Source organism: Pseudorasbora parva, chromosome 7 (assembly GCF_024679245.1).
Source record: "Pseudorasbora parva isolate DD20220531a chromosome 7, ASM2467924v1, whole genome shotgun sequence".
Lineage (NCBI taxonomy): Eukaryota > Metazoa > Chordata > Actinopteri > Cypriniformes > Gobionidae > Pseudorasbora > Pseudorasbora parva.
The window spans coordinates 3,891,574-3,900,701 of NC_090178.1; the positions used below are offsets into that span (position 1 = coordinate 3,891,574).

At 37.5% G+C, this 9,128-nt stretch overlaps 1 long non-coding RNA gene across 1 annotated transcript; it reads left to right on the forward strand.

Annotated features, from left to right (window-relative positions):
• The first annotated feature begins 1,696 nt into the window (after positions 1–1,696).
• Positions 1,697–5,409, forward strand: LOC137083536 (uncharacterized). The gene is made up of 3 exons (XR_010906513.1): positions 1,697–2,828; positions 3,400–3,559; positions 3,729–5,409. It is a non-coding gene; the product is annotated as an uncharacterized lncRNA (long non-coding RNA).
• Positions 5,410–9,128: the final 3,719 nt, after the last annotated feature.

The window sequence follows — 9,128 nt, forward strand, 5'->3', positions numbered from 1 at the left end:
TTGTAAATATATCTATTAAAATACTGATATTCTGTCTATAACTCCTCCCTGAACCTCCTGCTGCCCTGTATCTCACTCTCTCATTGGCTGTCGGTGTAATTTTCAGTCAGAACGCAGTTCACACAGCAGGAGTTTCAATCGCCGACAGGTCCAGATATTTAGCATGCCAAATATCTCACCGGCGTTGGCGACTCGTCGGCGATTCTCTCTGATCGCATCTTTGATCATTCACACTGCGTGATTGTCACTTGCGTGCACGAGCACCTATTTGCCTGTGATCTCGGGCATTTATCGGCGATTTCACAAAACTTGTCAGCGACTCAAAATCGGGGCAAAAATCGGGCAGTGTGAACTAGGCTTAAGTCTAGCTCCCCAACGGAAGGGTGCCAAAAAGTGGTATGGTACGGGATTAGGGACCATTAACAACTTCTGGCAATGAAAACGGCAAAAATTGCTTCACATACTGAACCATACCACTCAGTGTAAACTCAGTGCGAGCACCCTTAATTGAAACCTAAAACCTTTTAGTTATCACCCCAGTGCTTTTACAGTTACACGAATAGGTAAGCATAATCCATTCATCTAAATTCAGCTTTTTTACCCCCAAAATGAGTCCAGTAACTGCAGAAAAAGTCCCATCTGAGCCTAATCTGGAGCGCTCTACATAGGCTGCTTGGGAGACTCAACTCACAAACAATTTCAATAGTTTGTGACATTGTAATAAACATTTACATTTATTCTTTAAGCAGATTTTTTTAAGCGAAACTAGAATTGAGGAATACAACAAATCAATTCATCCTGAGGTGGCAGAAACATGAGAGGTGCTGCAATATGAAGTTTAATAAAAGAAGGAAATATGAATGTAGAGAAGGATTTGTGCATCAACAGGATTCAGTCAAATGCTCATAGACAAAACAAGTCTTTAGACGTTTCTTGGAAGCATTAGCATAATACACAGCACATGTACATACTATATAAACTTTTTTTCCATTTAACATCAATACTTTTGAGTGGTGAATGAATGTAAAAAAAAATTTTTTCTCAAAACACCATGCTCTTTAATGACTCATGTCTAAATACAATTATTTTTATCAGAATGAAAACAATTCAACAGTTCCCTCACGTTATATACTATCTTGGATGGATTTTGTTTCCAAATGCCATTGAATTTGGACAAAAGAACACATTGTAAGGACTTTACATCAGTCTTCATGATGGGATCTAAACGCTTAGAAGAAAAAGGTCAGACCAACTGCACCAATGAGCAATTTAAAACATTTCTCTTCGGTCTAGGAGGAGGAGTTCGAAAAGTAGTTTTTAAAAGGAAATCAAAATGGCGGATATTAAGTTTGGCTGACTATGCTACAATTGGTACCAATGTTCTCAGCATGACCCAAGAAATCCATAAAAACCAGTTTCATGACAATAGGCTTAATTAATCAAAAGATATTCCTTATAACATTTGACCATATAGTGGTGTTGTCTTGAAACCTTATGAGTACCTTAAGGGCATAGTGCCAATAGCACATACCGCGTTTAGTAATTATACACCAATGCATTCATAAAATATAACAATTTGCATCATAATACTGTATTGTAGATAGTGGCAATTTCATGTTTTGTTCAACTATAGCGCCACCAAGTGACACAATCCAGCCAAATTGTTGTCCTCAAAGTTTGTCCGTAAGTGTGTCAACACTGTAAGCAATTGCTGTAAATTTACAGCCAATTTTCAACACTAAAATGCCGTTTTCTTGTTAAACAGTTTAATACTGTAGTTAGCAATGCATTGTGGGCTGCTTAATTTGGAGGAACAGGAAAGAGGCCCTAAACAGTATGCTAATGTTTTAAATTACAGTACACGACAGTATTTTTTGGAAACTGAGTGTTGACTGTGGAGTTTGTTGTACGTTCAGAAGTTTGATACAACAAATCGAGGCTACTGCTTTTGGACAATTTTCTTTAATGAAACCTAGAAATAATTTGCCATTAACTCCTGGGGAGACTTCAGGAAACATTATTTGGATAGGAGATTTTCCAGAAGAGGACACACAGTTTAGAGGACGTGCTGGATATCATCGAGTGTTCTTCATCAACCTCTATCGGGTCTTGCATCTACAAAATAAACGGTAATTGAAATTTTTTTCATTTCGCAAATAATTTTTGATATCAAACTGATGCTCAGGAGCTTATCTTGCTTGGTATTTGAACATTTCATTTAACAGTGAGGCTCAGATTTGAATAGCCAAAACAATATTACTTTTGGGTGTTTTTTTGTTTAAATTTGGTAACATTTGCAGTAGAACTCCCCCAATACCTGTAAAAAATAAAATTGCTACCCATAATTTTTTGATTGCCAAATCTATTTAGCAGTTTGACTGTAGGTACTTAGCCTACCTCATTTGCCTGTAGGTTGCTCTCACCTAGTGTTTACTAATTATTGACCTTTTATAATTTTTCTTCTTAAAAATCTTACCATGGTAAGAATAATGTATTTGTTCCCTACAGGTGTCTGCTACTTCAGCTGACATTGAGACAATTTAGTCTTCCTGCAAGTCCTAGTCTGATACTGCCTAGTATATTTCATTTAGATTCATCGATAGACACATTCTATATCATTTACACAAGGTAATATGTATGCTTTGACTTGAAGTTTCAGGTGCAACTGGGCAAGTCCCAGTTAAAGGTTGGATAATCATCTCTGAGGACCGTGTAATCTCTTAGGGCATCACACCAACATTTGCAATGGGGCTTGCTGCTGTATTTGCAACTACATTCAACCTTCAGTTTCAAGATGAGGGACCCTGCACTCTGGAATTCATTTAGAGGTAAAAACTCTTCATTACTTGTCATCATTATATGGATATATACAATTAAATTAATTTGTTTGTATTTTTTTCCGCATAAAATGGTATTAGTACTGTACATTTCAAGCCACACACATGGTATTTTGCTTGACTATACAGGCTTTATATACTAAATTGTAATAATTAAAAATATATATGTATGTATATAATTTTTTTAACTAAATATCCAAATAAATGTAATTACTAAACTAAATTAACTATAATAAACTAAATTACTGATCTGCCCACATTGTCGCTATATGATATTTGAAAGGAGCTGATGACATCACTTTTTTTCAGCCGAACAAAATTCTGTTGCATTATTTTCATGTTTAACACTGTGTAACTGCTTTGAAATAATCTGCATCGTAAAAAGCGCTATAGAAATAAAGTTGACTTGACTTTAAAATAATTTAATTTGATGTCACTTTTATATGTCATTCAAGTCCACTCTATTTGTGCAATGAAGAAAGACAAAAAACAAAACAATTCATTGCATTTAACTGAAAGCATGTTGTTGCAACACTCTGATCTTAGACTATTTTGATTTCAGGTGCTTTGTTGGTATAAATCCAGAGAAAGGGACAAAGGCCAAAAGGGGCAAGGTTGTCTCCAAGAAGAACGGTATGATCGTCCAGAAGAAGTCTTTTGAGACACGTCGCCATGCTACTGAAGAATCTCCTTGACTTTCAATGGAACTTTGATATAAATCGGTGAGCTCTTTAATCTCGCTCTCTTTGTTTTGACAGTCTGGCATTACCACATTAAACCACAAGAGAACTGGTATTATTAACTTTTGTAAGCATTAGCTTGGAGTGTATACTGTACGTTCGTGATTTTACAGTTTATTTATTATTATGATTGTTTGTTGTTGTTTGACAGTGACAACACTGGAATAATACTGCAGAGAGGAACAGCGGCTACCAAAGTGATGGACATCTCTCCTGGATCCATATAAACTAAGATGTAAATACACAAGCTACCTCAAATGACTACTTTAAGCGGTAAAAATACAAGCCTACCTCACAGGACAATTTAAAAAGTAACCTGAAATGAAATAAACCCTAAAATGTTTTAATTGATGCATATTATTGATGCCTACTCTCAAAATGTTGTACTGTACTTTGTAGGTCTTCAAACTTATGTGTTAAATTAAACTAGGTTTTAATTAACTAGGTTTTTCCCTTCATGTTTGGTAAGGGTTAGGGGCAGTCTCTGAGCAATTTAAAGGGTTAGTTCACACAACAATGAAAATTAGCCCATGATTTCCTACCCTCAAGTCATCCTATGTGTATATGACATTATTCTTTCAGACGAATACAGTCAGAGTTATATTAATAAATGTCCTAGCTCTTCCAAGCTTTATAACGGCATTGTTGTTCTGTTTTTTTAAGTCCATAAAAGTGCACATATACATCATATAACTGCTCCACACGGCTCCGGCAGATTAAAAAGGGCCTTCTGAAGTGAATTATTGCGGACAGAAAAATATCCATATTTAAAATTTTATAAAGTAAATTATCTAGCTTCAGGCTAATCACCGTTCTTATTCAGCTTATGAAAAAAGTGTAGCGCCTCTCGCAGTTCAAAACGCTTGCGCTACGTCTGACATTGCACACCAGTTACGCACGTCAGACGTAGTGTAAGCATTTTGAAATAAAAAGAAGAATCTAAAAGAAGAATGTCATATATACTGACTTGAAGGTTAGTAAATCATGGGCTGGGTGAACTAACTCTTCAAGTTTATTGCCATAGTCTAAAACAGATACTACTAGGCTCTTTTTGCTACTAGAAATCTCGTAGAAATGCCCAACAGGATTTTGTTTTATGTTATTTTTTTTCATTTTTTGTGTTCATGCTAAAATTGACATTGCTCTTTGGAATAAAGGTATTTGATTTTGAAGTTATTGCTTATTTTCCATAATATTCACAATAATGCATATCTTAAGCAATTGCCTATAGCCCTGAGAATACTGAAGTTAATTGCAATTAATATTGATTGCAACGAAGACTGATATTTTAGGAAACTGCTAAATTTATTGTGTTTCTAATACAGTAAAAAATAAAAAACTTCTTTAAAAAATGCAACATATTTCTGTGATTATTTGAAAATTATAATATATATTTATATATTGAAAATATATTGTTTAGGTTGTTACTTTAATTCTCACAGTTTACTGTATTAGACTGTGAAATCATTTAACAGTGTGACTACAGACATATACAGCATTTCTGGTTTACAGACTACTACTGTAAAGTCATTTTACATATGAATACCGTAAAAATAACGGTATACTGCTGGCGTCTCTGCTGCCAGCTCTTTACTGTAAATTATAAAAATACAGAAATATACCGTTTTTCTAGTTTACAGACTACTACCGTAAAATCATTTTACATATGAATACTGTAAAAATAACGGTATACTGCTGGCGTCTCTGCTGCCAGCTCTTTACTGTAAATTATAAAAATACAGAAATATACCGTTTTTCTAGTTTACAGACTACTACCGTAAAATCATTTTACATATGAATACTGTAAAAATAACGGTATACTGCTGGCGTCTCTGCTGCCAGCTCTTTACTGTTATTTTACAGGGAAATTTTTTACAGTGAAGTTTTGGTGAAAATATCTCATTTTGTTTAAGAGTTATAGACATTTATACTTTTGAGCATATAAAATTACTTTTTTGTTGTTGTTGCTTTTTTTTTGTCCACTTACTATCAAAATGACGATATTTGGCCTTTAATATTTTGTCAACCCACTATGATTCATATTTTCCTACGGTGGTTGCAAAAGTGGTTTAAGTGCAAAATAAAAGTTCACAAAGCTGCACGAACCATAAGGCAAAAATTAACATGTTTGGTATTTTTGGACTCTGCAAGGATTCAAATCCAAGGAGATGACTCCTGTGAAAGTAAGTCTACCACATATAAAGTTATAAGCAAACTTCACGGGCATTGTGCTGATGACTGGTACCGAGTTTTGTATCGATACGCTAATGTGTTCATAAAATACATATTTTACAACAATATTCAAAATGGCTGATGCCCAAAATGGCCGAAATGTATTTTCAAAATTGGATATCATTTGACTTAGTATGCTGTCCAAATCAAACGAGACCACTTTTTGATTTTTGGTAAAACCGTTCAGAAGCAAAAAAAAAAGGATTTTTTTAATATCTCCAGACCAATAGGTGGTGCTGCGCTGAATGTTGCCTCAGGTCATGCTTGTGATCTCATGTACTAAGATTGGTAAGAATACGACAAAGCGTTGCAGAGATACAGCCTTATGTCTATTTTTGCAAATGTTACATAAAAATTTGTTTGCACATTTTTGGGTTTGACAAATTGACTTACATTTCCATAACTTATTATCAGCATGTTCTGAAGATGCTCCGGCTGAATTAGGCCCCGTTCACACTGCAGGCAAAAGTGGCCCAAATCTGATTTTTTGGGGGTCAAGTGACCAGGTCAGACTTCTTCAGAGGTAGTGTGAACACTCAAATCTAGCCCAGAACTGATTTTTTTCAAATCAGATTTAGACCACATACATATGTGTCCTAGCCTAGAGATCTAGACGCACCCTAGCGACAGCAAATCTAATCTGCCCTGACTGTCGTCTAGCAACTCTCAATACCCTTCTGAGCTGTATTCCCCTAACTCTTGCCGGGCCAATCACATCATGTATAGAGTCGGTAGGCGGGGCCGTAAATGACGACGCGACGGCCGAGTTGCGTTTACGTGCTGCTAGTAAACACAGAAACTGGCGAACGGCGGTCTTTCGAATCAGCTTTGACCGCGACTCTGGAAGACTTGGAGTTAAGCTTTTCTCTGAGAAAAGAACGAAAAACGGCACTGAAGTCATTCTTAAGAAGGGAAGATGTGTTCTGAGTTTAGCCGACCGGATACGGCGAATGTTTAATCTGTCAACAAGCTCTGTTTCACCTTCGTTGCTCTGGTTGGTTGTAGCGCTATCCTATCGCGTGCAGAGGGAGTTTGAAAGACGACCGTTTATCCGCCCCTCAGATTGAGCTGTCTATGGTGAGTTTCCAGACCAAACATCTTGATGTGGGTCCGGCTTGTCAGGCTATATGTGTCCTGAATCAGACCCAGATCTGATTTTTTCAAATGCGGCTGCAGTGTGAACAACCAAGGCGGATTTGATGCGACTTTTACATCAATCTATGCCGACATTTGTCACAATTATGTGCCGGCAAGATCGCCCTAGACACAGTAGACACAGACCGTAACATTAAAAACTTGACTAGATATGGAGAACAGCGATGGAGCGAGTAAATGGAGGGAGAGTGAGGTGTTAGACCTATTTAGTATATGGGGAGTTACTTCAACCCAAGCTAAACTAGAAGGATCCTACCGTAACCGCGCCGTTTTTGAAAAAATAGCACACGAAATGGAAGAATGGGGACACAGAAGAACATGGCTTCAGTGCCAAAGGAAGGTGACAAAAGGTCAAAATAACCAATTTTGCTCTCTTTCTTTTCGTTCTTCTCCTCTTCAGCACTTGCTCATTAATCTTATGGCTTCCATTACACAAACATTTTTTTTTAAAAAGCGAAAATGCTTACTTCCTCCATAACCTCCTGAGCTTTAGTGCAACAGCGCGCTGTGTCTGATGTCATTGATATTGTTCTTTTGCACATGCGGGTTAGTTTGAAACCTCAAACAGTTCACACTGGAATCAGATTTAGGCCACATTTTGAAAGGTAATGTGAACAGCCAAACAAAAAATCAGATCTGAGCAAAAAATCTGAATTGAGCATTAAGACTTGCGGTGTGAACGGGGCCTTAAATTCTAAGCAACAGCTTAGAGGGAGTTCAAAAAAGTTTTGTTTTTTTGGGAATATTCAAAATGGCAGAATCGAAAAGCCTTTAGTCAATGAATCAGAGGAAAAAGATCTGTTACGGTTCAAAAGTTATTGGCATGAACGTGAGTGCAACTTTGGACAGTTGGTGGATGTTGGATTGACTTAGAGACTCCAAATTTGCTATGTTGACAGTTCAGACTGTCCTCTATCTGTGTGCCAAATTTCACAACTTTTCCCCAAGCGGTTTTATGGGCTGCCATAGAGTGGAAAAAGAAATGGAAAAAGAAGAATAAGAATAAGAACACCAACGATTACAGTTGGTGCTATAAAGTGTTCTGTCAGGCGCTACATATATAGAATATTTTGGGCTTCCCATCATTGGATCACTTTATGGATCGTTCAATAATTGTTTTCATTTTGATTGAATTTTATGAATTAAACAGCTCGTTAACATACTTTATCACTAACCAATTAAGGACGAAAGTATTGCAAGTGTCATGTCATTTTGTTCTAGGAGTGTAGGTATCGGCAATTCAGGTTTTTGAACAAAGGCCATGTGAAATAATGCCAATATCAAATTGACAGTATGACGGCAATAGAATAAATGGCTGTAAAGTTAACCCAAATAAAGCAATGAATGCCGACAGAGATCAATATCCAGCATCTCACTGTTTTAATCATCAGTCCGGACAGTAACGCAGAACGAATTGGAAACTAATCTAATAAATCCAATAATCTCAAACGCCATCAGGCTCTTGTTTCTCTCTTTCCATATTTATAACCCACAGCTGTCTCGCTCCCTTCAGTTTAGGCAATCGGCCGTTAATTGGGGGGGTTTGGCAGCGAGTGAGTTTTTGTAAACATGAATCAGCAGAGCCACACGGTGAAGGATCGGAAAGTACAGATGAAGCCGATCTCGGCGGTGGAGGCCATCGATTTCTGCCAGAGCTTCTTAAGCCTTCAGCACGGCGGGTCAATATGGATTTGATATACGCGAGTTTAAAACGAGACGGGCCTCGGCGAAAACATACGCCCCGCGTACCGCAGGCAGCAGAGTCAGCAGAGACGAAATTAAAATGACAAAGGTGGCTTTGGGATGCAGATATCGACTGGAGAGTCGGGACAATGTTCGGCGAGTTTGTCTCGCTGATAATGTCTGTGCCAGAGGAAATAACACGGCCGTGCGAAACTCCTACAGGGAGCAAAACATTGTCTGTAATCACATTTCCTGGGAGTGAGAGAGAGAGAGAGAGAGAGAGAGAGAGAGAGAGAGAGAGAGAGAGAGAGAGAGAGAGAGAGAGAGAGAGAGAGAGAGAGAGAGAGAGAGAGAGAGAGAGAGAGAGAGAGAGAGAGAGAGAGAGAAGATGCCTCTGTGAGAGGGATTAATTGAATCCTGTGGATACACACGGACGGGGTGAGCATGAACCACACACAGCTTTAGATGGGATGCACACACA